Below are 27,275 nucleotides of genomic sequence, written 5' to 3'. Positions count from 1 at the left end.
TCATGGATACCAGGGGAATGAGGCAGGGACCCCAAAGATCTGGTGGGGATCTGTGCAGGGTGTCAGAGGACCAGAAACTCCAGCAGGGACGCTAAGTCCTGCTGCACCCACTGCTCTCCAGGCCCTCCACATTCAGAAGCAGGCACCAGGAGAGAACCATAAGGAGACACAGAGCAGCAGATGAGATTTTGCCATTGCTTCTCCCTCCACTCGCACCCCAGTTGCTTTGCACAGTTGGTTACACATGAAAAGCTTGTGAGCCAACAGCAACAAACCGAGCCAGCAAGGCAAGCCATAGGACCACAGTAACCCAAGATCCTGCAGTCCCACCGTGCGCAACACATAGAAGATCAGCCTCACATTGGGTTTATGGCTCACTCCCACTCCAGCCAGCTGCCAAGGATGATGTCTTTCACAGTTGTTCGTTGTCTGACTCACAGCTGCACAGCGGGGCCTCCTTTGAAAGATACACCCAATCCTCACCACAGACAGGTATTAACTTTATTAAAGAAGGCAGTTACAAGAGGAGAACAAACCTTGCAGCCTGTCGGATACACTCCACACGGGAAGAGTTACATCCCACATGCACAGTACATTCACCTTCCTTCACAGAACAAGCTCTGGTATAAAGTATCAAGATATTTGTGCTCAGATTTCCCTCGAGACAATGGGTTTCCAAATAAATTGGATGCTGCATTACATCTCTTTTCCATTGGGGAGAAGGGGGAGACAATAAATTTAGAAACAAACCAAGAGTGAGACAGAGCACAAAAGAAAATGAAATCAGAGGGAGAGCAGGGAAGGCTCATAATAAAAGCATATCCCTTTGAAGCCACCATCACATACATGCTTTTCCCTCTAGCTGCAGCCATTTTGCAGAGCTTTATTAAAATAGCATCTCTACAGAGGAATTACTTAAAAGAGAGAAGTAATAGATTTTTCAGAACCAATGAAAACAAGCCCCCTAGAAACAGGAGCTATTTTCTTTCCCAGACAGGAGTTCTTTAATTCCTTTCTCATCTTCATTCATCACAGGGATGGGATGGATCAAACCACAGCAGAGGTCTGTGATGGTGCTGCCAACTGCCTTGAGAATGCACTGGCCAGTCAACAAACTAGTTAAAACAGCCAAAGCCACTGCCTCAAATGCCTTGCAACGCCGAACCAGGAAGCAACAAATATCCCTTCTGAAGTGGGTAACAGGGCCCCACTGAAAAAGCGTGTTAGTGACAATTTTGTGTTGCTGGATTTGGGCAGCATTTCAGCAACTTAACAAGAGGAGGAGTGGGAGGTGGTGCAGTCTCTGTGGGCAGCCTGCTGTCGGTGGGAATAAAGCAGAGCAGATGCAACCCTTGTATGCAGCCGATCACATTTCCTGGCAGGCTGAGGTATTTGAATTTCAGATTTATGGCTCTTCCTATTTTGTTCTGTGTTGTGTATTTTTTTTCTTAATTGAAGTGTCAGTTCCAGGGAGGACTTTTTTTTTTACTATTTTTTGTATAAACTATATAACAGGAAGGAATGAGGTTCAGTTGTACAGGAGAAAATGGGAATATTATCTCAGCCTCTAAGTATCATTGAAAATTACAGTTAGTACTTTATAGGGTAACTTCTGCAGGTTTCCTTGCTCTACAGGGCTGTCCATGGTGAAATTTTACCTTGTTTCTCCAATGATGAAATGTTCCACTGGGTACTGATAGCTATGTCCTTGGCTGTCCCTAAATTAAGTGCCTTCAGTATCTATAGGAACAATGGAAGGATCTCAGCAAAAGCAAAAGTGAACTTAATTCTCTTTCTCTCAATCATAGGCTTCCTCTTAAATAAATAAGTAAAGAAATGTTCATTTAGCAATCAGTACTTTTTCTCAGCTTGACATCTAATTGTCAAATATCAAAATGATATGCCCTTTTCAATACCAAAGCAAAGTCCCAATGTTTACAAAGACAGCATTGACAAACCTCTATCCTTGAAGCTGGATGCAGTCCTTTATACTAAATGATGTCCAAGTAACAACTCTTGAAGTTTCCTCTATTGCAGTTACATAAGCTAACATAAAAGTCTGTTTTAGTCCCTTCACCATTGAAAAGCATGATATCAGTTCCAATTATGAATTTGGACTGATTTACTCCTTGAGATTTTCCTTAATTAAAAATTAATATATAAAAAAAAAAGGGGGGGGGGGGGGGCAGGGGCAAAAGAACAGAGCAGCCAGCCACAGCTCAAGCTGAATAAGAGAAACATCAGGAATGAAGTCTGAATATGATATTAAAGTTCAGCACAACGCCCATTACTACAAAGATATTTGTTGTTCTGCTAAATTGGGGTACTGCATCTCTGAAAGGAAATCTCAAAATCTCATTTCCAGCATTCTGCAAGAGTTCCTCCTGAAAGGTATCTCATTCCAACATCCTTTTGAAGAAGATTAAGGGATCAGAGAGCAAAACCATCACAACCTCTGGAACTTTAAACTAAATCCTTTTACCCTAAATAACGAGCTTTCTACGCTAAGCTAGGTTTGTTTGACTTCTGCTCCTGAAAGCCAGAGTCTTCAGCTATTTTATATCTTGTAAGCAGAAGGAAGTATATTATTCTTATATTTCCCTTTTATTTAATGCCTCCAGACAATCTCTGGGACAGCACTGCACCATGACTCTGGCTTCAGACAATTTAACCAGGCAATTACCGATTTTCCTGCAGTTCTCTGGCTGACAGTACTCACTGCAGGCAGAAAATAAATGTTTTATTGGAGCATATGGGGGGAGAAATAAGAAAAGGAAGAAGGAGAATGGATAAGTGTTTCCAGATGTGTTTAGGTCTCTCAGCTGCCTTTCGAGGTGTGCTTCCATTCTACCTCCTTCCCTGTGCCATTAACACCTGCAACAAGCAGGAGATGAGGTGCTATGGGAACACAAGGACACTGTTTTCACCTTTTTCCACTGGCTCCAGATCTGCTTCACTCATTACAACACATGAGAGGGTTGAGGTTTGTTGCAGGTACAGCTGTAATAAACACTATTCTTGACCAGGAATAGCAGAACTGCAGAAATATGATATGTAGCTGCCATAACATCTCTCATATAACAGTGTACACAGCCAGCAGACTTATTTGTTTACAGGCCATGAGAAATATGAGTTCTTGCCTTAATAAGAATGAGCAGTCTTTACTGACCGGAGATGAAACTAAGCAAGCAATAACAATGTCATCTCAAGCCAAGTTCTGTTGTTTGTCTGTGTATATGGCCCAATACATCCATTTTATCTCGATGAGATCTGACTGGCTGCAACAGAGTTAATCCTGTCTTACAATGTCATAAGTGCTAATGATCCCCAGAGTTTTCATAAAAGCTGATGATTTGAATTCGGCACAGTTTTGTAGCACATAACTGGGACATTCCCAGCTCCATTACATTCTAGGCCTTTTATTTGACTCAAGATACCTTTGACAAGCCCAAACCGCCCTGAATTGCTGAGATACGTATTTATTTACTAAGAACAGAATTTATTTGTTAAACACTCAAGATGTAGAGATAGAAAAATATTCTCATATTAAAACTTTGCCATCAGATTGTACAAAGCTATTTAAAATCAAATTCACAATATTGACAAAACGTTCTAGATATTAAATAAATATAATCTGTGGAAGCCAGAGAACTGATAAATTTATGCCTGATAAAATTATGGGGAAGATTATTTTGGGAGTTATTGCAAAACACCTGATCAGAGCCAACATGAGTTCACTAGGGGAAAGTCATGTCTAACAAACTTAATCTCCCTCTACTAAAAGATCACCCAGCTAATTGGCCATAGGAAGCCAGTCAATGTAAACTTTCTGGATTTCATAACTCTTTCAATACTGTCTCTCACAGTACCCTTCTAGACAAAATGACCAGAATACAGTTAGATAAAAGACTAAAAAGATGGGTGACCAATTGGCTGACAAGTCAGGCCCAGAGGGTTCGTGTAAATGGGGTTACATCAGGCTGGCAACCTGTCACTAGTGGGGTTCCCCAGGGCTCCACTTTAGGACCTGTCCTCTTCAATGATTTAAAACCAATGAAAATTGTTGAATTGTCCTTTATTTGAATGAAGGACTTGAAAGTTTTTTGAGCAAGTTCGCAGACAATACCAAATTGGGTGGAGCTGTTGACTCAGTTTAGGGTAGAGAGGCCTTGCAGAGGGATCTGAACAAATTACAGAGCTGGGCAGTCACCAGCCATGTGGAGTTAACAAGAGCAAGTGCTGGATTCAGCACGTGGGAAGGGGCAACCCTGGCTATACGTACAGACCGAGGGACGAGGTGCTGGAGAGCAGCCCGGAGAGAGATATCTGGGGTTTTTGGTTGATAGCAAGCTCAACATGATCCACCAGTGTGTGCCTTGGCAGCCAAGAGAGCCAAATGTACCCTGGGGTGCATCAAGAACAGCATTGCTAGTCGGGCAAGGGAAGTAAGTGACTGTCCCGCTCTGCTCTGTGCTGGTGCGGCCTCACCTTGATTACTTTGTGCAGTTCTGGGCACCACGGTATAAGATAAAAAACCATTAGAGTATCCAAAGAAAGACAACAGAGATGATAAAAGGTCTGGAGGGGAAGACATATGAGGAGTGGCTGAGGTCCCTTGGTTTGCTCAGCCCCGAGCAGAGCAGGCTGAGGGGAGGCCTGATGGCAGCCTGCAGCTCCCTCACGAGGGGAGCGGAGGGGCAGGCGCTGAGCTCTGCTCTCTGGGGACAGCGACAGGAGCCGAGGGGATGGCATGGAGCTGGGACAGGGGAGGGTCAGGCTGGGGGTTAGGGAAAGGGTCTGCACCCAGAGGGTGGTCGGGCACTGGGACAGGCTCCCCGGGGCTGTGGTCATGGCACTGAGCCTGCTGGAGTTCAAGAATCATGTGGACAACACTCTCAGACATAATGGTCTAATTTTTTGGGTGGTTCTTTGGGGACCCAGGAGTTGGACTCTATGATCCTTGTGTGTGCCTTCCAACTCAGATGTTCGATGATTTTGTGATGATTCTAGCTGTTAAAAAAGGATCAGCCTAGCTTTGGCTTGGCATCGTATTTGTAATCTATCCATTCCTGATATGATGTCCCATGAGAAGACACATGTAACGCAGGACACATTCTACCAGGCTTGAATTTCATATCCCAGGCTGGGTTTTCAAAACTGCCAGAAAAAAAAAGTGTGTATATATAGCTAGATAGATAGATACATATATATGCAAATGAATAGCATAATAAGTGCAGAAAGGCATGGAAGAATAGCCTGGGTTAAATCAAGGCTCTCTCTTCAGCAGGCCCATGACCTGGTCCTCTCCCCTCCCCACTTTTCTAACCCCAGCATGGAGTGGGAATGGCTGTCACTTCCTGCCACACAAACAGATTCACAGGCTTAATTAACACCGGAAAATTTGTTCAGCTAATTACGAATGCAGCACAAATGGCTCACACCCACACCCTCCCACCATCTTTCCCACCAGCTGGACACTCCATTCCAGCTAAAGCTGCCTTTGAAGCTGACACAAATCTGACATCCAGCAGAATGCAGTAAGTAGTAAGGCTTTGTGTTGGCTGCAGTTCCTACAAAAACAACGTCAGCCTCCCCAGCTCACCCCCCTTTGGGATTTCTTGAGGTCTGACAAGGCAAAAGAGGTCCGTGAACCGGCAGAAGCAACTTGGTGGGTGGGAAGCTGCAGAAACAACACTGAAGCAGCATCCATGCTGCTCTGCACAAAGCAAACCCTGTGCCAGGAGAATCAGAATCCCTGTTCTCAGTCACAGGCAGTGCCACAGTGTTGTGGGGTTTTTTTGCTCCCTTTTAAAATAATTCGTTTTAATTCCACAGAATCTCAGATTTCTTACTGATTTTTTTTTTTTTTTTTTTTTTTTTTGAAAGGGCCTGGTTTGTTTTTATTTATTTATTTAACTTTTTCTCTCTCAGTATAAGCACCAGGAGGATATTTGCTAGCCTCAAGACACTGCTGTTGTCCTGATGCCTATTCAGACCCTAGCAGAAGTTCTGCACAGCAGGAGTCACCAAACACCAAGTGAGCAAAGTCCATAAACAGTTGCACAGCGTGGGAAACCCTTACTGAAAAGTTAAGAGAAGAGCTGTGAACATCTGGCATCACAGGCAGCACTATGAATGCTCAGTATTTGTATTGCATATATGCACAGCAGTGATTGCTTAACAGATTGCTCCACAGCCTCCTGCCAAGTAAACACCCAGCAGCAGTAAAGGACTTCTGTCGGAGCTTTCCAGGATAACAGTCCCTATGCCATGGAGCATTGCTGTGGCAGCTTTTCATCCAGTCACCCTCCTCTCCTGCATAGTGGAGGAGCTCCTCTACTCTTCAGGTAAGGTACCTCTGATACCTGCACTGGGAATGGAGGACTTCTAGAGGGGATGCAAACAACTGTTCCCATCCCTCGGCCTACTGCTGAAACAGGAGAAAGCAGTGTTACAACTGCCCGGTCCCCTTCCCACCTCCCAGTCCCTGCTGCCATGTCTGGTGCCCTCAGTTCATACTCAGCAGCACCACAGTGGAGCATCACCACATAGCTGTCCTTCAGCGACCTAGACCAAACAAACACCTACTCACGCTGGGCATTCGACCCAGCCACCTCCCAGCCCCCTCCCATGAGTGCCACAGTTCTGCCTGCAGAGGAGATTATGCAAACAATCTGAGAGAGAAAACACAATGATTTATACATGTATATACATGTGTGTGTAATATTCTTTTAATTATAACAACTACTTTGTTAAATAGCCTGAATGTGAAATGTGGGAATCAGCAGGTGTTGTGGGTTTTTTTTTGCTTTTTTTTTTTTTTTTTTTTTATCTTTATTTATTTATCTATGTGTTTGAAACATCAACTGAGTGCTGAAATCTCTCATGCATTTTGCCAGGTGCTGAACTTTGTATTTGACATATCATATACTTTTGCCACTGTTTACCAACCCTGGACTTGGTATGTCTCTAAATAAATCGATCAGTAATGAATTGTTGTGTTGTTTTTTTCCCTTGTTTATTGCTGTCGCTTACGCTGCAATGAAAATTAGCCCAAGATCAGCCTGTTTCTCTCTGAAAAGAATTAGATGTTCCACACCTGTGTTAGCATTAGTACAAGGCACTATAAGACAAAATCTAATACCCAGAACGTTGGTGATATGTAGGTACTTCACTTTCATTGATTTCTTTGGAAAATAGGTCATTAATACTCTGGCAGGCTGCTTCTCACCATACAAACTTGATTCTAGTCTAATTTTCTAGTAGTTCAGAACAGACTTTTCCTTCTATTTTTTTACTATAAGCTAAAGAACTATGAACACATCTCAAATACAGGCTGGATGAATGCAAGGGACTTGCAAAGTTTGCTCAAATTTCTCAGACCTGCCAAAGTGAATTTAAAAATATCATTTGTGCAGGATCTCCTGCAGGCTTTCCATTGAGGCCTTAGTCACTACAAGAACACCCATATTCACCTCACAGTATTTCCATACCTTTATCATGGTTTTTGTTGGATCTAGCTGGTAGAGCAGAAAAATCATACGAGTTGGTTCAGACATATAAGGGTACATTTCAAAAAAATATAATGAGAAAGTTATAAATAAGATTTGTTAATGCTTATGAGGAAATGTCTGATATCATAATAAAAAAAAAAAAAAAAAAAAAAAAAAACCATTATTTCAATTTAAATATAAAACAGAACTGATATGTAAGGAAGCACACCGTGCTGATATAAAAAACACTGCCTTCCCATTTTTCTAGAAACTGTTGCTAACTCTTGTTGGGAGAAGCATGTAAAAAAAATGTTTCCCTCTGAGCACAGGGCTGTTATCTTGTCTCTGTTTCTGGTAAGGGTCAAGGCTCCATTTTCACTGGGTTATGTACAACTTCAAACCCCTTTGGTGAACTTGTGGGCATAAAACTAGGGGAAAAAAAAAAAAAAAAAAAAAAAAAAAGGAAAGAAAAAACAAACAAACAAAAAAAAAAAACCCTCTTTCTATACTTCCCAGAAATGGCTTTTCGACAGGAAAGAGTTTTCTTTTTAGACTGTTGACTGCCAAAATCACCTGCAAGCTTTTTCTGGGACATGAATGGATTCCAGACCTCCCACCCCAAAGTGCTGCCTCTATCTCCAGTCCTCACGGGGATGTCAGCACTAAGACACCTGCTCCTGTTGGATATTTACTGGCTCATCATAATCTACAGTCATCACCATGCAGTTGGGGTGCTTATGTGCTGCCAGACAGCATCATTAAAGGCGGTGTGGCAATAAAACTTTACTTCTGAAAAGTTACCTCTCCTTCACTCTGGCGTTTGGGAGACCTTGGGAATTTGACAGGGCAGGGAATCAGCAGTGAAATGCATCAGCTGTGAATCAATCACTCACCCAAGCTGTTCTGCAGTGCTTGTGCCTGACCAGCGTCGTGAGCCAGTGATTCACGACAGGACAGACACACACTGGTGCTCCCCGTGCACAAGACAAAGCTCTGAGTGAAGGAGAGAAGTTGTGTGCTTGTGGCCATGCTCGGTTTCCCTGCTGCGTGGGATGCCACATCAGAGCAAGTGGTTGTTGCCTACAGTCTGCACAGCTGTGCCCCACACCTAAAAAGAAGGAAAACAAAGAAATCCAGATTTTATATATATATATATATATATATATATATATATATATATATATATATACATATATTATTTTTTTTACTGCTAGTTAAAAGGGTCCGTATGATTCAGAGACAGGATGACACTGTCTATGTGCCAGATTCTCTCCTTTGTCATGGGATCATGGGGATGCAGCTCCTCCTCAGGGAGAAGTACTTATGGCTATGCATTATTGAAGAAAATCATAGTGCTTTGGCTCAGATGTCAATTCCCATTATAAGGCAATGCTGTGACAATGTTCTGGTAATACAATGCATTTTGGCAGTGCTTTGCTTCACTGCCTTTTTTAATAAAATGGGGGGGAGGGGGGATAGTAATGATAAATTTGCTTAGGGAATTAACCCAGGTATCAGTTCTGTTTCTCTTATATAGACCACAGAAAAGTCCCATTGACCACTGGACCTTGCATTTGCTCCTACTTCACCTGTGACTTCTCTGGTTCCGTGAAAGACAATCTGATCTGCATTGCGGATGATCCTTTAATCCTCAGGTCCTCCTGGAGCATAGCACTGCTTACAGCTGGCTTGGTAGAGGCACGGCTGTTCAGCATAATTTAAGGCTGTGCGCACACATCATCTCCCAGCTACAAGCATGCCCGCAGGCTGCTGCCCCTCTGCCACGCCAGCTCCATGTCGCTGCCTCTTTGGCACCTGAGGCACTGTCAGAGTGCTCCCTCCTTCAAACAACACGAGCGAAGACCTGCAGCCTGCACTCGGTAACTCTCCCCTGCTGAACCGCAGACTTGTCTCCCGCTGGGGTCGGCAGGAAGCCTGTGATGGTCACACAGCAGTGCTCCTGCTCAGCATACTGCGATACAGACTTAAGCCTCATCCATGGCATGTCAGCCGATATTCCCCCTCAGGTGAAATTCTTAAGGAAGAAGGTCAAGGCCACTTTAAAGAAAAATACACAATTATACACTATGGGTTGATTTCATCACCCAGTCTTTCTGCCTTGGACCAATTCATTAAATCATTAGTTAAGCTGACTTAGCTCCCTTGCCTCAGTAGCTATTCCTGGTGCAAGGCTTTTTTTAAAAAATGAGGACATTCACAGGCAAATTCAGCAGCCATCCATCAACCAGCAGTCCCTCGAGAAAAGGAAATTAGGGCTTTGACTATCCTCCCAGTTTTATGATCTTGTCTTTCCACGAAAATTGAGCTAGACCTCTGGGGGTAAGGATAACAAAAAGCTCGCTGAGTCAGTATTTAGGTTCTGCTTCCCTTTGCCACATAGTACTCCCACTTTGCAGCTAGGCTCCCACTCTCCTGAATTCTCTGTCCAGAAGCTGGAGATTATAATAATGGAAATTATTTCATTCCTGGACCTAAAAGTGAAAAAAAAAAAAAAATCATCTTATGCTTTTAGAAAAATTTTGCATGTGAATGAAATACATCTTCTAACTGCCTGGTTTTCTTGATCATGGTCAAACACTGAAGAGAAGGAAAACCAGCACAGACATTTTGTGTGGGTCACTTAGCAACAAAGTACTGAGCACAGCATCAGTCTTCATCTGGGACCAAAGATCAGGAGTTGTAGAAGGAACATGGAGAGAAAGATCCTTTCAAAATTGGTGCAGCTTGGATTACAATTGTTACAATGTGTTCCTGAGATGAAAGAGGGAAAAGGGTATTTTTCCTATTTCGTCTTTTCTTTAAACTAGTGTTAGACTCTGAAATGAGTCCCAGCAGGAAGAAGAAAATGCACATCTGAGAGAAAGAGTGTTCTGTGCTAACACGGGATTTCTGTTGGTTTGATCGCTGGGGAGTTGGGGTTATGTTCTTTCTGAGAGTTCCAGCAGGGTATTCTTAACCTTGACAGTTCAGGCTCACAAGCCACTGCTTGGGGAACAAAAAAAAAAAAAAAAAAAAAAAAAACACGACAAAAAAAAAGTCACATTGAAAAAGCAAGAGGTCCACTGGAGGATCTCCTGTGAGCTTCTGGAGATACAGGGCTTCTTCACCCCTCCGTTCCTCTCTGCAGCCCTGGTCTAGTGGTTTGCTAATGTCTCTCCCCACTTAAATTTCCTGAATGGGCAATTCATACAATATCAGGCGAAGGATGTGAGTGACACTGCCCTGAAGAGGGCCGGAACATCGGAGGTTGTTCAATCATGCTGAAAGGTTATTTAAAAATGCTGCATATTTACACTTTCCAGATTGCCTTCAAATGGTTACAGCAAGGTGTTTTTGTTTTTTTGTTGTTTGTTTGTTTCACTTTGGCACTGTCTCTTTCAGAGACCCTAGATGAATCAAACATCAGCCCTGCCAAAAATAAAAGATGGTATTTACTTCATAGCCACCCTCTAATTCAACAAGCCCTTGGAAGAGAGCCAAATCAGTGTGCTCTGATTCAAATATTCAACACTGTTTTTGAAGATACACATATCTCTTACTCTGTGTTATGAAACAGGAAGATGGCCACTAAAAAAAGGCACCTTTAATTCAGTTTTACTAAGATATCCTCACCATCTTCTTTAAGCAGTTCTCTGAGTAATTTCTTCCCTTTCATAATCTGAAAGGTCATTTTAATTCATGGCCTCTTTAACATTATTAAGATTTTTTTCCCTGAAGGAAAATTCTTTTTTTTTTTTTCATTCTTTTTTTTTTTCTCCTTCCTCACAGCGTTCATTCCAGAATGAATGGACTTCTTTATACCGAGGTTATACTTTGTCGTGGGCATTCCTCTGATCTAGCATTCAACTCTACTCTCCATACCTAATACCTTTAATAAAACACCTGTTTCTGCATATATTAATACATTTCGTTTAGTACTTCCCAAAAAGAGAAGGGGAGGGGGGAGAGAGAAAGCAGGGAGATTCAGGGAAACTAATGTTAGGAAAAGGTATTTAATTATTGTTTTTCAACTTTAGTGATGCAGATCCCGTTGAAATTCAGTTAACAACAGGAAATTATTTCTGCCTTACATGGTTATTTCTGAGTATAACTTTCATAATTGTGATTACTGGCAATATGATTATAAAATTCACAGATCTTATCACCATATGTGAATGAAGGAATGGATTACATTGCCATCTTTAAATACAGTTGGATGTACAATATGCCAATAAATGTATTCAGTTACTGTAAATATGGTCAAAACCCCACAGACTATTGTGGATTATAAAACCAGAAAACACTGTTATAGGATTACTTGTAGCTTAAACCTACGTTTTCAGTGGACCTGACTTCAAAGTCTTGCATGGAATATAGAGAAGGGTTGTCCTTAATACTTCGTAAAAATAGAGATCTCTACTCCACCATCAGAGCATTCTGTATTTACAATAATTATTTTTTGTTTGTTTGAAACTAGTTTCAAATAATACTTTAGCTTCATAATTATCCCCAGATCCCTGAAAAGCACATAACATGGTATATAGGCTGCAGAAGAGCACTCGGTCTCAACAAATGAAAACTGCTCATCTAAGTCTTGAAACGAGAAGTCAAAGGGAATATTTGCACTGGCTGTCTCTAAGCATTAATTTAGGTGCAGGATGAAATTGAAAATATTTGCAAGGTGCCTCAGGTTAAGAAACATCATTTTTAAATGCCAGCTACCTTTGAACTGTTGTTCCCTGGGGCACAAGCAGAAACTTTGCAATACTTTGTTGGTGAGCTAGCAGCAAAAATTGCTGCTTGGAAGATAACCCCTGGCATCATCAAGTTGTCCATTCTGTAACATCTTATGACTTTCAAAGCAAAGTGACCTAATGTCTGCCCTTCTGTCTTTACCAGTAAGGCTAACAGCTATGAAGTAGTTCTCCAGGAGACAACCAAAATGCCACAGATCAAGCATTTTGACTGATTTTTCCTCTTTCAGATAAAATCCAGCTATGTTTTAAAGCAAAAAACTCTTCTGGAATAGGAAAACTAAATGCTGACTTTTCTACTCCTTTTCCTTCTTCTGCTCTCCTACCCCCTCAATCCCCCCACCTTCATACACATAAAATAATTTTGCTTAATTCCATGACACTTCATAACTAGTTTAGCTCACTGCAAAACTGCTTCTCAGCTAAAACCAGCTGTCTGCAAATTTTTCTCCGGTTCTTTACCATGATCCCACATGAACTGCAGTGTGTTTCTCATTATCTATTACATTAGTACTTGCACAGTTCAGGGTGAAATGTGTAGACATAGGTCATCCAGTGCATATTTCACACTTTAGTACAGTCAGTTTGATTTTATATCTGGTAAAGACAGTGCTGGCCAGTGAGGTTTTTAAATGGCAACCCATCTAAGCCCTACCAGCTTCTATTTGATTGCAGATGTGCTCTCCCATGCCCCTTCTCCTTGTGAGTATAAAGGGAAGGAGCAATGCAAGCTCGCTCAGACAACTCTAGCCAGTTTCTCTGGGATAACTCCAGCAAGGTTTTTTTTCTATTAAAAAAATGGATTGATATTGAGTTCAGTGTCCCACAGGATCAGACATTAATTCAAAAGAAGTGCTTGCTAGGGTAGTGAAGAGCAGAATGTAGGACAATACTTCATTTATTTGACAGAGGAATGATCGAGAGGTCTGAGGCTGGGGTGAACAGCCAGGTGCTCACGTGGGCTAATTCAGCTTCTTGTGTGGCCAAAACTCCTCTGTTTCAATTTCCCAGCCTCTGAGGCAGAGGTGATATTTACTCACTGCATCTACCTTACAGGTCTGCTCTGAGATTAATCAATACCCATAAAGTCCTTTGAAGATCAAAAAAAGCCATAAGAAAACTAAAGGGCTGGTATGACAAACAGACCTTTTCAAATGCAGTGTTGCAACTGAAGGTACACTTGTTGGACCTGGTGGCATTTTTATTTTCCTCCCCAAATCCATTTCAAGGAGTCCTGGCAACCATTACCATATAGCAGCGCCACTGAGATCAATGGCACTGCAACAGAGATGAGCCTGCCCCTGTGCGTAAATTCCTGGATAAGTCCTTTGAAACAATGTGAAAATCCTATTCTATCAATGTTATCTTGCCCTTGCAGGCACAGCCTTAAACCTTAAGTTTTTGAGCTCGTGTTTTATGATCTCTCCCTGCCTGGCTTTAAAGTATGCAGCCTTCTTCCGTGGGCTCTCACTGTCCAAATGCCCAATGCCATGGGAGAGGAGGAGGCAATGCAATGGGCGAGCTACCCCTGAAACACACAACGTGCCACACCACCAAAAGCCCAACAAGGAGCTCTCTGCTCTGCCGTCGTAGTGCCCAGGCCTGCAAACCTTGCTACCACCACCCAGTGCCAGGCACAAACCCTTCGCTGCTCGGGCTGAGGCCTGGATGCGGCACTAGACCCTGTAAGTGAGTGCCAAACAAGGAAATTATGACAATTGCATTTCTGCCACCCCACCCATCCTCAAGCAGCGTATTCTGCTCACCGGAGAGGCTTCAGGAGCTTTTGCCATCTTTTTCAGAGCTTGCAAAAGGCTCCAGCTGTTTTCTCACAGAGCCTAATATCAGCACTGCGATTGCCACCATTAAGGTGTCCACTCACCCCAGGCATATTCAGAGTTAATTGACCGAGACTTTATGCTGCTAAACCCACAAAACTCTTTCTTTTCCACAGTAGTGCCTTTCAGACCTAACAGCACAGCACACACAGAACTTACCAAGCAGCTGTGCCTTGCACCTGAGTTTCTCACCTTGGTCCTTCCCCTATGCTTTGTTTCTCTTGGGATCAGCCAAGTGCTGTTTGTCGTATGGGATCTGATCCTCGTGGACTGGAAATCCTGGTGGGATGCGGGGTAAAAGGTGTGTTTAAAAGGGATGTTTTCACCTGCAGTCCTCTAGGATTAGACTTATAAACATGATGGACTTTTTGGCTGCTAGAGCAACAGAGCAGCCTTTTTAATTCAACATTAGCTGTGCAGCTTATGTGACAAAGTAGTGAACAAATTGTATTTTCCAGCTGCAGAAGAAATGAAGGGATTAGCCCACTGCTAACAATAAAATAAATTTTAGCTATTATTTCCAGATGCCAGATACAACACTGATAAGGAAGTCACTCACCAATCAAAGGAAAACTATTTCATTGTAGGAGCCTTATAAAAGAAAAGCATTTCTTGCTGCAATGAGTTCCTCCCTCCCAAAGCCTAACTGAACTGTGCATTTCACTGGCAATGTGAGGAAACTTATTGCTGATTATCCGTGACAATAATTTGGCTAATGCTAGCACTTTTAGGAGCCCTCCTGCAAACCGTTTGCCAGCTGCTGGCACACTCTACACAGTGAGAAAATTAGCTTAATTGCTTTGTCTACAGCTGAAATAATTCCTGGTTAGTACGCACACTTGTGAGAAATGCATGTGTAATTTAGGCCACGAGGACAACTGAGCACAAGCCATCTATCATCGGCCCAGGCTTATGCCTGGGGCCTTTGCTCTCCTGGCATATCGAGTCTGCTGGGCATGAGCCTGCACTATTCCCCCAGCAAAACTCATGCTGAATGCATTGAAAGAAGCCTGGGCCTTTGCCACTCCGTTGCCCTCTTGGTAAAATATCATGCTCCCTGCACAAAACTCACGCAATATCAGCTGTGCGTGACATTCATTCCTGATATTGTGAAAGGTCTTGCTTCCTTTCTAATTCACTCGTAACGAACTTGTTACACAGGGCATTGGTATGCGAGCACAGACAACTGCCCCTGTGCACCAAAGAAAGCAAATTATCTCTCTTGAGGAATTACCTCATTTGTCAAGTAGAAATCTGCACTGTAAATAAATCCATACTTGGCAGAGAAAAGACAGAGAGAAAAACACGTGCAATGCCTGATGTGTATAATCTTGAAGAACAAATAATTATCAAACACTTTGGAAGCATTACAAACTTATCTGACCAGCATATTTGCTTTCAGGTAATGCAGAGCACTAATCACGAGTCACACCTTCCTCCCTCCGGACGAACCATCTCTGCAAGAAGAGGCCCCATCATCTGACAAACGGCACACTTGCTCTTTCCTCCAAGCTCTTACCAGAGCCAGTGACTCAGCCTGATGTCAGAGGGCAAATGCTTTCCCGATGAGATTTAAAACTGAGGTCCCAACCTGCTGTGATAATTAAAGATCTTCAAGTGCTTTTTGTAAGTGCAGGTTTGTGTCCTGGCGAAACTACACTAAGATAATGGCATTGTACTGCCTCTCCAGCTCGAACAGGACAGAGTGTCCATTCCAGACATAGTTTCAATTGTCCACCTTTTCTTTCTGTACCGCTGGGCCAAATGGCATCAGCATGTTCAGCTTTAAATAACACAGCATTTCGCCTCAAAGGCAGCTAAATTTAAAGCCACCTCATGCTGTTCCCATTTCATGTCTTCTTTATTAATTAAGACACCTTCTACTGGTTACTCAGCCCAGATACAGAAGGGTTAGGTTTGGCACTGTGATGATCTAAAGCTGTGTGGTCTGTGGGAAGCTCAAGCCAGCCTCCAAATTTCAGGTGACCAGGAAAAAAGACAATTTTGTGTTCTTAATCAACCAGGAAATTGTGTTGCAATGCCTATATTAACATATCTTGGAAGGCTGCAGAGGCAAAAGTAAATGCCAGAATAAGGCCATTTACTCACCGCTAACTTCCTGCCAACAGCCCCACACTATTCTGGCAAGCAGTACAAAATGGAATTTAATCTCACGGTCATATACTGGAGACCTGCACAGGACCCCAGCAGTGTGACAAGCAGGATGGAGGTCTGGAGGACTAGTACACAGGCACACTGATAACAACACGGGCATCTCCCCATAGCGGGCTCCACCGTCTCTGTCAGCCAACTGCAAGATGCCAGACTGTTGGTCTCCAACTTGTTCTGCACTACAGGGATGCCTGGACTCTGAGTTTCTGTCTAATTTCTACCAGTAAGTGCATTATAGAAGCTCAGGACCACTCCTTCTCCTCTGTCACCAGCATCTTTCTTTTTATCTTAATTCCTGTACTTTCTCTGTTTAGTATCTTCCCTCTATTCTCCATCAGTCTTTTGCCAGGACATACACATCCCCAGTGTCCCTAGAGTTTTGTATATCTGTCCCTCCACTGCCATTTCCCACTTTTCCTGATTTCTTTTCTCAGTATTAAGATTCTCATGAAGCACGCCAAATTTTTTGCAGATATTAAATCATGGAGCATCTCAAAGCACAAGACAATACAAGACATATCCAGAGCCTGCCCAACACAAGAAGCAGGGTCTCCCTGTATGAACTGCAGAGGAAAACACCATTGACATCCATGCAGGCGATGGACCCGAGAGACCAACTTGTAGCAAGCAGAAGGCAGCTCAGACCCACTCCTAAAGCTGGTGCTCAGGACCTCTTCTAGCAGACCTTAGAGGATTAAGATATTGCAGAGCTATGAAAGCAATAGCCCTTTCTGCTGGAACCCCATGGGCCATGTTGGGGTACATAGGCAGGTACAGGCTCTCTTGGTTGCCCCAGTAACAATTAAAAACTGCAAACAATCACCAGTGTATGGCCACTCATATGTAAAGAAGGATATTGTCTCTTAGCAGTGTTTGCCAGTCTAAAGCTGCAAGGCTGGTCTCACCTTAGCTGGCAAAAATGAAGCAGCAACTTGCTAAGCAGTTTGGTGCCAGATGAAACAAATCTAGGAAATGTGCCCTTTCAATGTCACCTTTCTTCTCTTTGTTGACTACACTTACTATGCTGTCTCATGAAGCCCAAACAAAAAGATGAATCACAAGAAGAAAACAGAAGGAAACACAGAATTACTCTGTTTGATCCTACTCTCCCCATCCCACAGAATTACTTAATTTGCCAGTAGTCTGGAGAGCACTGAGCCAAAAATCTCTGAAGGAAATTATCAGAGCAGCCTGCCATACAAAACACATGGCTCATATGTCAAAACATTGCAGGGTGATGCAAGGCTTACGAACGAGGGAGCAGTGCTGCTGCTTGTGCAAAAGCCTCTCCAGACCACCTTGTGTAAACAAAGCCAGCAAGGCGTTTCAAAGGCAAACATGCCCTCACTCACCCCATGTGGGATACAGGTATTTTCCACTGAAGCTCGGTCTATGGGAGCTTCTCTTACCCAGTGGGAGAGCCCAAATGGTGCAGAATGTGCTCTAACTTTGAGATGCGGAATTTCTTTCATCTTGTCTCAAGAAACATTGCTTTCTGATTTATGTCCCATATATTAAATAATTTACAAACAGGAGACCTGCTGGGCTGGCTGGCATTCTTAGTTTTTGTGCCAGGCACATAGCATAGATTGTTTGAGTTCCTTTTCTTCTTTTTAATGTTCCGGAAAGAAAGGTTTTTGGATTCAGTTAAAGAAGTTTTGCTATTTCCTGCTTGTGCTTTCATTTGTTTGGGGTATTTGTTTTTTTTGTTGTTTTTTCTCTTCTAATTAGGGTAACACAGTTTATATTGCCTTTAATCACAGCATACGCACTCTGTAATTACTCTGTAAATACATGCATATGAATTGTTTATATGTGTGGAGGTGGGAGAGCAAGAAAGTGGATGTAATTATGCGTATAGGGAAATGTAATGATTAATTATCTGGAGTACATAATCTTACCAAGAGGCTTGATAAAGTGCAAGCACAACTGTCTCTCCTGTGTGTTAATTACTTACAGAGAGCTTGATCCAGCTGTTTCTACTCATGCAAATTCCCATTCCAGTCTGTCTGAAGGAGAGTCCATAGGCTGAAAGCTGTGAGTGCTTTGCCTGAGCAAACAGCTCGTGTCCCTACACGTTCACCCAGAACATTCTGAAGCTGTCTTCACTCTGTGGGGCTTGATCTGCATTTAGACCAGTTTAACATCCCAGCATCATGCCAGCAGGTAAGAAGTAAGGGGCATCACCATTGCAGCTGCTCCTCTTCAGAGGAAGCAGAAGAAGAACCTGGTCAAGAACTTTTTCCCATGTTGCCTAACCCAGAGTACCTGAATCAGCCCAGCACTGCTGAATGGCCTGTGTAGTAACCAAGCACTTGAAAGAAATCTTTCTGCACAGATGACAGAGAGCACAGGGCCAGATTTTCGCACCCTCTATATTCAGCATCAGAGCATGTTTCCAAATGAGCCTAGCGTGCAGTGGGCTGTGTGTAGGAAAGGGTTGGAGAAAAAAAAAAAAAAAAAACAACAGCAAAAATTCCCTTCATCCTCAGGTACAGCTATCAGGCAGCAATGTCTGTTTCTTTCTCACCCCTGCTGTCACTAAAGGCCATATCTTGCTACTAGCAGTGGTAGCAGTGACCATCAGAACATGAGGGCTTGAGGGCACTTTGATGTTATACAAGGAGGGGGAGGTAAGCCTCATCATTATCATTATCATCCTGCTTCTGATGGTGCTGGGGTCAGTAAGTGGCCCTTGCACTTCAGACCTTCAGATTTCCTCTCCAGAGATGCAAACCCTGCATCCCAGCATCTCAGCCATACAGTATCATCAGTGAACCGACTTGTCTACATGCACACCACACACTTCCTCACACCTTTCCATTTTCCCTTTCAGTGATTAAGCCTGTCTGTCATTTCCTCCATGAACAGACAATGTTGAAAAGCATGTTTAAAAAATTCCTGTTGATTACTGCAAACCTAGATCTGTGGAAAGGCAAGTGTGAATAACACAGCTTTTCCTTACCCTCCACACTCCTACATGCTCATCCTAACATTTTAAGCAAGTGAAAAAACTGGCAGGAAAAAAAAAATAAAATGTCACAGGACTTGTCTGCACAAGGACAGAGGTGTGCATGCGCTTGCACCAAGGACATACTTCTGCATTGCTGCTGCACTGCAGCAGTCCAGCTCAGGAAACAGGACACAGATTTTCGGCTTTCTATCACCAGCTCATACCTGACACCAGGGCTTTGTATGAAGATGTCGTTTGCTTTGCCTGACTGAATGCAGGTCTCGTTTTACAGGGAACTTATTTCCCTGGATTGCAATTATCCAATTTTGTTGTTTATACTACTCCATTTCTCTCTTAAACATTCCAGCCTGGTCTACCTCTTAAAGCTCACATACTAGGACATGGTGCAACATTTGTACATTTAAAAAGCATTTTGATGTGCAGCCAAGAGAGAAAATTTTCTTATTTTTATTACAAACCTGAACACTAGTTAAATTCAGTCAAAACTACTTACCAGACACAAGCTGGTCCCAAAGAAGGTAGTCCCAGAACTATTATAAATGAGCTTCAGAGCTTTGATTAACTACAGCTAAAGGTACAATAATCCTTGTAATTTCACTCAAATTCTATATGAAGAGAACCACCTCAACATCTGAGGCAAACTGCACTGCAGTATTTTCATACCTTTCATATGTCTCTTGTAGCGGATAATAGGTGGGGTGTTATAGTGTAACACTTCTGCACTTCTTAGATAGCTGTTCATTGCATTGAGGCTAATGTCTCTTTTTAAATGTTTCTTCTTTCTTGACAATCTGTTCTGTGAGTCAATGATATGAACATTGGAAAACATCAATAGCTATTAAATATTTGAGAGCAATGTTTCTCCCCTTTCTTCACAGTATTAGAAAAGTCATTTATCCTAACACTGCTGATGGCGTTCAGAATGATCTCAATCAATAGGTGGAATCTAATTTCACAGCCCTGATACCTCCATGGCCAGATTGTCTGAGCTGCAGTCACACCTGTCAAAATGGCTCGAGGTCCAGACCATGATCAGATGCTCTTTTGCTGAAAGCAGGCTAGGCACAACATCCCTGTGCTCCCACATCCAAAAAAAAGAGCTCCTCCAGGAACATGCTCTGAGAAACACAGCTCTGTTGATACTCAACTCACCGCAGCTCACTGAAGTCTGTCCTATCCTTGGCAGCATAGGAAAAAAATTACCATAAGTTAGTGGTTTGAAGTGAAAGCTCACGGCACTATTATCTCACGCATACTAAGTACATACTTTAACACTTTGAGGAACAGGACCACAATGACAGCCAAATGCAAAGTGTTCAAATACCTATGAGACAGATTGTCTAAAAGATAGTGGCAACCAAATGTAAACTAAATTTTACCTTAGATTTCTATATAAAATAGCTAACTTCAGTTTTTCTTTAGCAAGTGATAATTCATAATCTCTCTGCCATGGTCTAAGTTGCAGGAATTGAACACGGTACAATCACTCAAGCTTTATATGTGAAAGTAGCAGAACTACTTCAGGAACACTTGGAAATGCAGATAACTTGTACAAGAACATGGGAAGCTCTCTGAACAGAAATGTAGCAACTTTAGCTTCAGGAAGCATGTCCTAACACTCCCAGGAGAGTACACTAGCTATGGATATGATGAAGGATGGTAGATGTTGTCACCTGTTTTTAGAAGCTCACCTTCCCCACTCAGAGCAAAGGAAGATCATGGGAAAAACAGGTACTAAATATGGAAGTCTTTCAGGCTTTTTGCAATGGTGTGCAAAAGTGCATTGCACAAAGCAAAATGTAAGCTTACATTGTCTGAGCTGGAGCACAAGCTTGTTTAATGAATCTTTGCTAGGGTTCAGTCTTCTTAAATAATAGGAACTTGTCTGATATTAATAACATGGAGGTAAAAAATAAAATAAAAATAATTTCAGTTGTTTTAAATTGTCATTAAATTAGGTGCTTTCTACCTTTGTGGACCTTAAACCATGGACCCTGATGTCCATGCTCCAAGGTGCAATGTTCTTGGTTGCTTACTCTTGTTGCATTAAGAAGTGGCATGTGGTTTAAAAGAAACTTGGGTTATTTAATGAATTCTATACTTCACATTAGCAATAAACTAATACAGTGCATGATTCAATAAATGTCACTATCATTGATAATGTTGCATTAACAATGCTCACATTAATTAGTTGAAGGGTCACCAGAGACCTCTTGCCTACAAAGCCAAGCTACATCTTTCTCTAAGGAAAAAAATGGGCAGACTTCTAACATGGAAAACCATGAAGACTCTTCCTCTTGTGGCTCCCTTGCTGGGCAAACACAATATCAATCACACATGCTTTCCCTAAAACTGCTTCAACAGTAGATGTAGCATTTCAGGGAACCAAGCCAATCTCTTGACTGAAACCAATATTTCTACAGTTATACTGCCCAGCTCTTCACACACTTACTTATCCTAATTACGGGTGACTGGCCCAAGAGTATTCATCAAAAGTAAGAATTCCCACACCTGTAAAGTGACATTTTAGACATTATTATCCTGTTTACCTATAGGTCAGAAGAAAGATTTGGAAAACTGACTGGGATGACAGTGCTTTGATGCCAAAGCTAATCTACTTAAAGCCCCCTTTCACCCTTTAAGTCTACTAACAGGAGTTAAAAAAAAAGAAAAGGAGTTAAAATTTGGCAGGAAGAAATAAATGTGCTACCAAGCCAGAAGAGCAGCAGCTTGCAGAAATTCTGAGTTCATTTTTCCTTAGTTTAAATGGTTACAGAAGGCAAGGGGCAACTGAGAAGCATGTCCAGCCTTGTTACATCTCACAGGTGTGAGCTAGTAGTGTTCAGTTTCTACAAAATGCTCTTCTGCCACTGATTTCACAGGGGCTATGTTGGTACATGCTCGCTAACATCTTGGTGATTTGCTGAAAAGAGCAAAGTGCAATGGCTTATGACACATTTTAATCTGCTGTATTGTTGTACTGTATTATTGAAATATGATAAATGTAAATCTTAACCTGGATAAAGCTTAAAACATGAACAGAATTTGCAGTAGGGCAGAGCTTAAATATGCACTGTGTTTCACTGCTGAGCCAACGTAACTCAGTTAGAATATATGTGAAATTAGATTTTCAGTCATTAACATCAACTTCTTTTAATTCAGAAGTTCGTGATATCTACTGATACCCACTGCAGAACATTGGTGCCCATTCCAGCTTTTGAGTAAGTTCAAAGTGCTAGCATTTCAGATCTAAAGACCAAGTATTGTAATAGAAAAACAGTGCTGAGAAAAGGGAAGCCCATAAAATAAAACAGAATAGAAAGCAGTTTTAAACCTTAAGCACTGTTTTATAGATAATTTTTCCTGTTTTCGAAGATGTACATGACATTCACTAGTCACATCTTACTCTGGATTCCTCAGTGTCCTTCAAACTCTTTTCATTCTGCTTTAAAGCATCCTTTGACTTTGGTGGGCTTTGAATCAGGTCTTACAAGCTGCAGGCACTGTAATTAAATATCTTTTTCTTTATAATCGGCATGACTATTAGTGAATCAAATCAAGTCATATCCACATGTCTGCAGTAAAAACAAGGCTGGAGCAGATCTTAGACTAACTACAAAGGGTCCCCGCAGTGGAAAAATACCGTGGATTTTTGTATGATAAAAATCACTATGTATATTCATGATGTTACGCTTTTTAAGAATGGGAGTGACTGTGATAATGAAGTATGGACTAAGGCCATGATCTCTGTTATTATTCTATTACATAGGTATCGGCGCCAGGACCCAGGAGGTTTATAAATGCTAGTCAGTTATAATGAGAGGGTTTCACACTCAGTTTTGCACTTGGAAAAAAATGACTGCTCGAGGTGCAAAGATCAGACCCCTCATGAATCAGACCCCTTGCACCCCGAGAGGTCTGCCTGGAGCTGCTCGTATTGCCAGTTCGTGTTCTGGAAAGGAGAAATGACACAGACTGGGGAAGTTGTACCTGGCTTTAGCAAACACTGTGAAAGAAAACACTGTGTTAGCACCAGCCAAGCACAAATGGAAGGCTCCATTTGAGGAGGTTCACCCAGGACCTCTCTCACGGTCGATCCCACCTGCTTTAGCAGTGCACACCGAAGGAAGCACACTGAGCATTTCACCCCCTGTGCTCATGCTACCCAGGAGAAGGACTTCATCACACAGTGAGATGAAGAATGGAGATGTCTTTACCACACCACGCACAGGTGTCCAGAGTCAATCTTTAAAGGCAGCATCTACATCTGTGGCTTCTTCTCTACCTAAGACAGAGGACAATTACCAGAAATTAGAGAGAGTCCAGGCTTGAGTGCAGCTACTTAAGTGCAACTGTCTACATTTAGAAAATATTTAATTATTTTTAAACCTCCCATATGTTATTTTTATTTTTCAGTTGCATAGCAGTTACTGTCTAAGCTAAAAGCTAGCTTTCTTTTTTTTTTTTTTTTTTACATTGTGTGTTGGGGGAAGAGTCTCCAGAGCAACTTTCATGTGACAAAATGACTAGAACTGGCTGACAATCTTTGAATTCATGCCATTTCAATTAAAAGTGTTTTCAAAAATGTTAGTTTTCACAGGAGCCTTGTTCATTGTAACCATGAGACAAAAGACAACATCCACCAAGTTAATTAAATAGGAGAGAGGGAAAGAGAGAAAGTAGAAGTTAGAACTTAATTACCATAACAAAGATAATGGGTAAAAGAAACCCTAGAAATACAGGACAGGAGGTGGAGACAGTAGGCCTTGCCAAGGACAGTATGGTTAATATTTTCTTCTCTGCTCAAACACAAAGCATATTCTTGGCCATCGTATTCTTTCCATTTTTCAAAATTAAAGTGGAAATGTGAACTTTTTTTTTCACATGTAGATTTTCAGGATTTGTGGGGGAAGGTGCATGGGGATTAGCTGTTGTCAGAGTTCTGTGAGCACCTACAATAAGAAAGACTTTCTATGTGAAAGAAAGAAGTCTCACTGATCCTGTGACTGCTGCTTGTCATCGTGTATACTTCAGCCGCTATCAGACAGATGGATCTCTCTTTCACAGAGCACAGATGCCCCAGTTCCTGCAGAGGCTCCTACTTTTCTAGGCAGCAGAAAAGCCAAAACTGCAGTGAGTTGCAACAAAAGCTCAGAGAAAGAAAGGTTTAGCAGTGAGGTCAAATGCTTATATTTGAGCTGGTAAAAAAAAAATAACAGTCAGAATATCACCCCAATTTGTTTTCCCTCCTTCCCATTGTAGATTGATTTCACAGCAGAGGAGCAAGCAGCACCAAACTTGGCAGCCATGAAGTTGTTACGGTTCTAGCTTTGACTAAGGGCCCTGCCTGGTTAGCTACATGGTGTGTCAAGGTACGCTACGAGGGACTGTTGGTTTTGCCTCCCAAGCAGACAGTAAGACCAATTAATGAGACGTCAAAGAAAAAAAAAGTTCTTTGCACCATCAGAGCACAGAAGTGCCCCAAGCTCATGCCATGTGGAAGCTGCACTGCATGCTTAGTGCAATGAGCATTGATTTCGCCAACAGCTTCTCCAGCCTAACAACATGACAGAACAGGGACCAAGGGCCCATTCTTCACAGCTGCTAATTTTTGTGTGTCTTTCATATGATGTTTCATGCATATTCATAATGCAATGCTCATCTGCATGCTAACCAATAGCTTACAGGTAGCCACAGATTTTGATTTATTCTTTTAATGTGGGGGACCTGCCAGGACAGAAGGCGGTATTGCATGCTATGTTGTGTTCCTGATAAAACAAACACAGCACTTGAATTTAACAAAATAATATTAGCCAGTCTATCATTTTTCCTGCACTTGCTTCTTCAGCAGTTTGAGGAGCTAAAAGGCAAAGCAGGCTGTAGAGCTGATTCCTCTGCCTGGAGGCACAGAGCGCTTTGAATTGTTTTGACAATTGTTTGGTTCATTTTATTTCATCGCAGTAGGGAATCAAGTCCTCTGCACCAGAAAAGGCATAACAGAGAATCACAGCCAGGATTATAAGCATCAGTTTATGGAGGGGAAATTATTAGCTTATTGCATTTCTGTTGAACCTTCTTGTTTCTGGGCTGCAGAACAGGCTCCTTAGTTGAAGCTGCATGGAGACAAGAGCTGGAGCCCCAGCCCTCCACACCTGAGTTAATAATAGTACAACCCTTGACAAAAAAAAAATATGAAAGTCCTGGGTGGTGATTTCCATAACATTTGAAGTTGACACTTCACGGGCCAGTGTTTCCTATTGAAGAATCAGCTTGAGAGCTAGCTGCATCCCACAGAGTTACATTTTAATCATTAACATTTTAACTACAATAAAGGGGACACTTGCTGCCTTTAACGTTACCAGCTCTCTCCTCAGTTCTTCATTCATTAGGACCAGCAACTCCTGATTAGCTGAGGGAGACCCCTGGAGCCACATTAATCCTGTTAATTCAGGCTGTCGCTGCGTCCCTGCAGGGTGCAGCTGCTGACTGCAGGATCACAGAGATGCTCTCCTTGTCGTTTCGAGCTCCATGCAAGTCTGGGGGTGGAGGAAGCAAACCCCTCCCTGCCTGTGCTGTGCTGGTGGGACCTGATAGGTCACCTGCAGGCTCAACAGCATGCCAGCCTGCTCCCACAGCTTGACCCGCTTGGATGGGGAGGTGCTGGGACAGCACAAGGCATGCCCGTGCTCAGGGAGATCTCGCCTGTCAGTCTAGGCCTGGAAGTGCACTGTGCTAAAGCAAAAGGATACAAAAAAGCCTGTAGGTTTTCTCCCAAGGAAGTTTCCATCAAGCTTTAAAGCACTTTACAGCATGAAGGAGCAGATAGCAGCACCTAGGTTAAGGCTGCAGTCTCCACCAGAAGTCTCTAGCACCTCAGGCTGATCTCAGGCCGCCGACTAATGCAGAAGAGAGGGAAACAAATAGGGAGGAGAATGGGTGGGACAGGGAATTGCATGGAAGAGACAGGAAAGAGGGTGTACACAAAGTCCTAGGGGAAGAAAGAAGTTGGCCTTAGGGACCAGGTGCGCATGATGGCCACCTCCATGGAGGTCCCACCTCAGGAGCACTGCAGGCTGAAGTGAGGCCCTGTCTGCTCCCCTTTGGCTTTTCAGGGAAGAAATCCTGCCGATTCCCCTTCTCTGCCTGTCCCACCAGAGCTGTCTGGAGGTGTCTTGTGAGAGCTGAGAGGATGAGCCTCTCTTTTCCTCTCCACAACACTTGGGAGGCACTCCAAGGCTACTGCGATAAATAAATGGATGGCTGAACGCCGCTGTGTACTAACAAGCTGGCTGGGTGGGAAAGATTTCCCTGGCAGTTTGCTTTCCTTGCTGCTGTTCAGCTGTGGGCAGCATGAGCTGAGACTTGTATTGATTGTTCTGCTTGTAATTTAGCATAAATGCAAATGCAGGTTGAGACCCAGCATGTTCTGTTTAGTAGAAACCATGAAAAGAAAAGGAAATTGCTATAAATTAAATGTTCCTGTCTCTTCAGGCATTAAGATGGGGTTTCTGATTTATTTTAGCTGTTGCAGAGAGAGACAGTAACAATAAAACACAACATTTATTTGAGGAGGATTCAATAGAAGCTTGCATAGTAGAAAAAGGTTTTTTTATCTTATTAGGTATAACAAGAGAGCTTAATATCATCAATAGATAACAGCAAAGAAAAAATATGAACCTAAGTAACACCAGAGCAGCCATACACTGCAGACTGAATGTCCATTCAGTTCAGCATCCTGCCTCTAGCATGGCTGAAGCCCAAAGCAGAACGTGGATAAGACAAGTCCCCCCAGCAGTACCTCAGAAACTCTGCCACATCCAAGTATTTGCAGCTCAGGAATATTCCTGATCTAGATGCTGATACACCTGTGGGTATGCACTTGGTGCATCTGCACCATGCTCAGTAAGATTTTTCTCATGGTTTATAGATATGAACCCGCATCTAGCTGCAGCCTCCCACCAGCCCCTATGCTTCTGATGCAAACAGTTCCCTCAATGCAGGCTCAGATTGGCTTAGGGTATAAGGGTTGTCTCCTCTCCACAAA

General features: G+C 42.5%; 1 long non-coding RNA gene across 1 annotated transcript; it reads left to right on the top strand.

Annotated features, from left to right (window-relative positions):
• The first annotated feature begins 1,064 nt into the window (after positions 1-1,064).
• On the top strand, positions 1,065-6,989 carry LOC137848060 (uncharacterized). The gene is made up of 2 exons (XR_011091154.1): positions 1,065-1,388; positions 5,932-6,989. It is a non-coding gene; the product is annotated as an uncharacterized lncRNA (long non-coding RNA).
• The last annotated feature ends 20,286 nt before the right edge of the window (positions 6,990-27,275 follow it).

Source organism: Anas acuta, chromosome Z (assembly GCF_963932015.1).
Source record: "Anas acuta chromosome Z, bAnaAcu1.1, whole genome shotgun sequence".
NCBI lineage: Eukaryota > Metazoa > Chordata > Aves > Anseriformes > Anatidae > Anas > Anas acuta.
The sequence above is the reverse complement of the archived record's forward strand: the minus strand, read 5'-3'. Positions and strand labels throughout refer to the sequence as shown.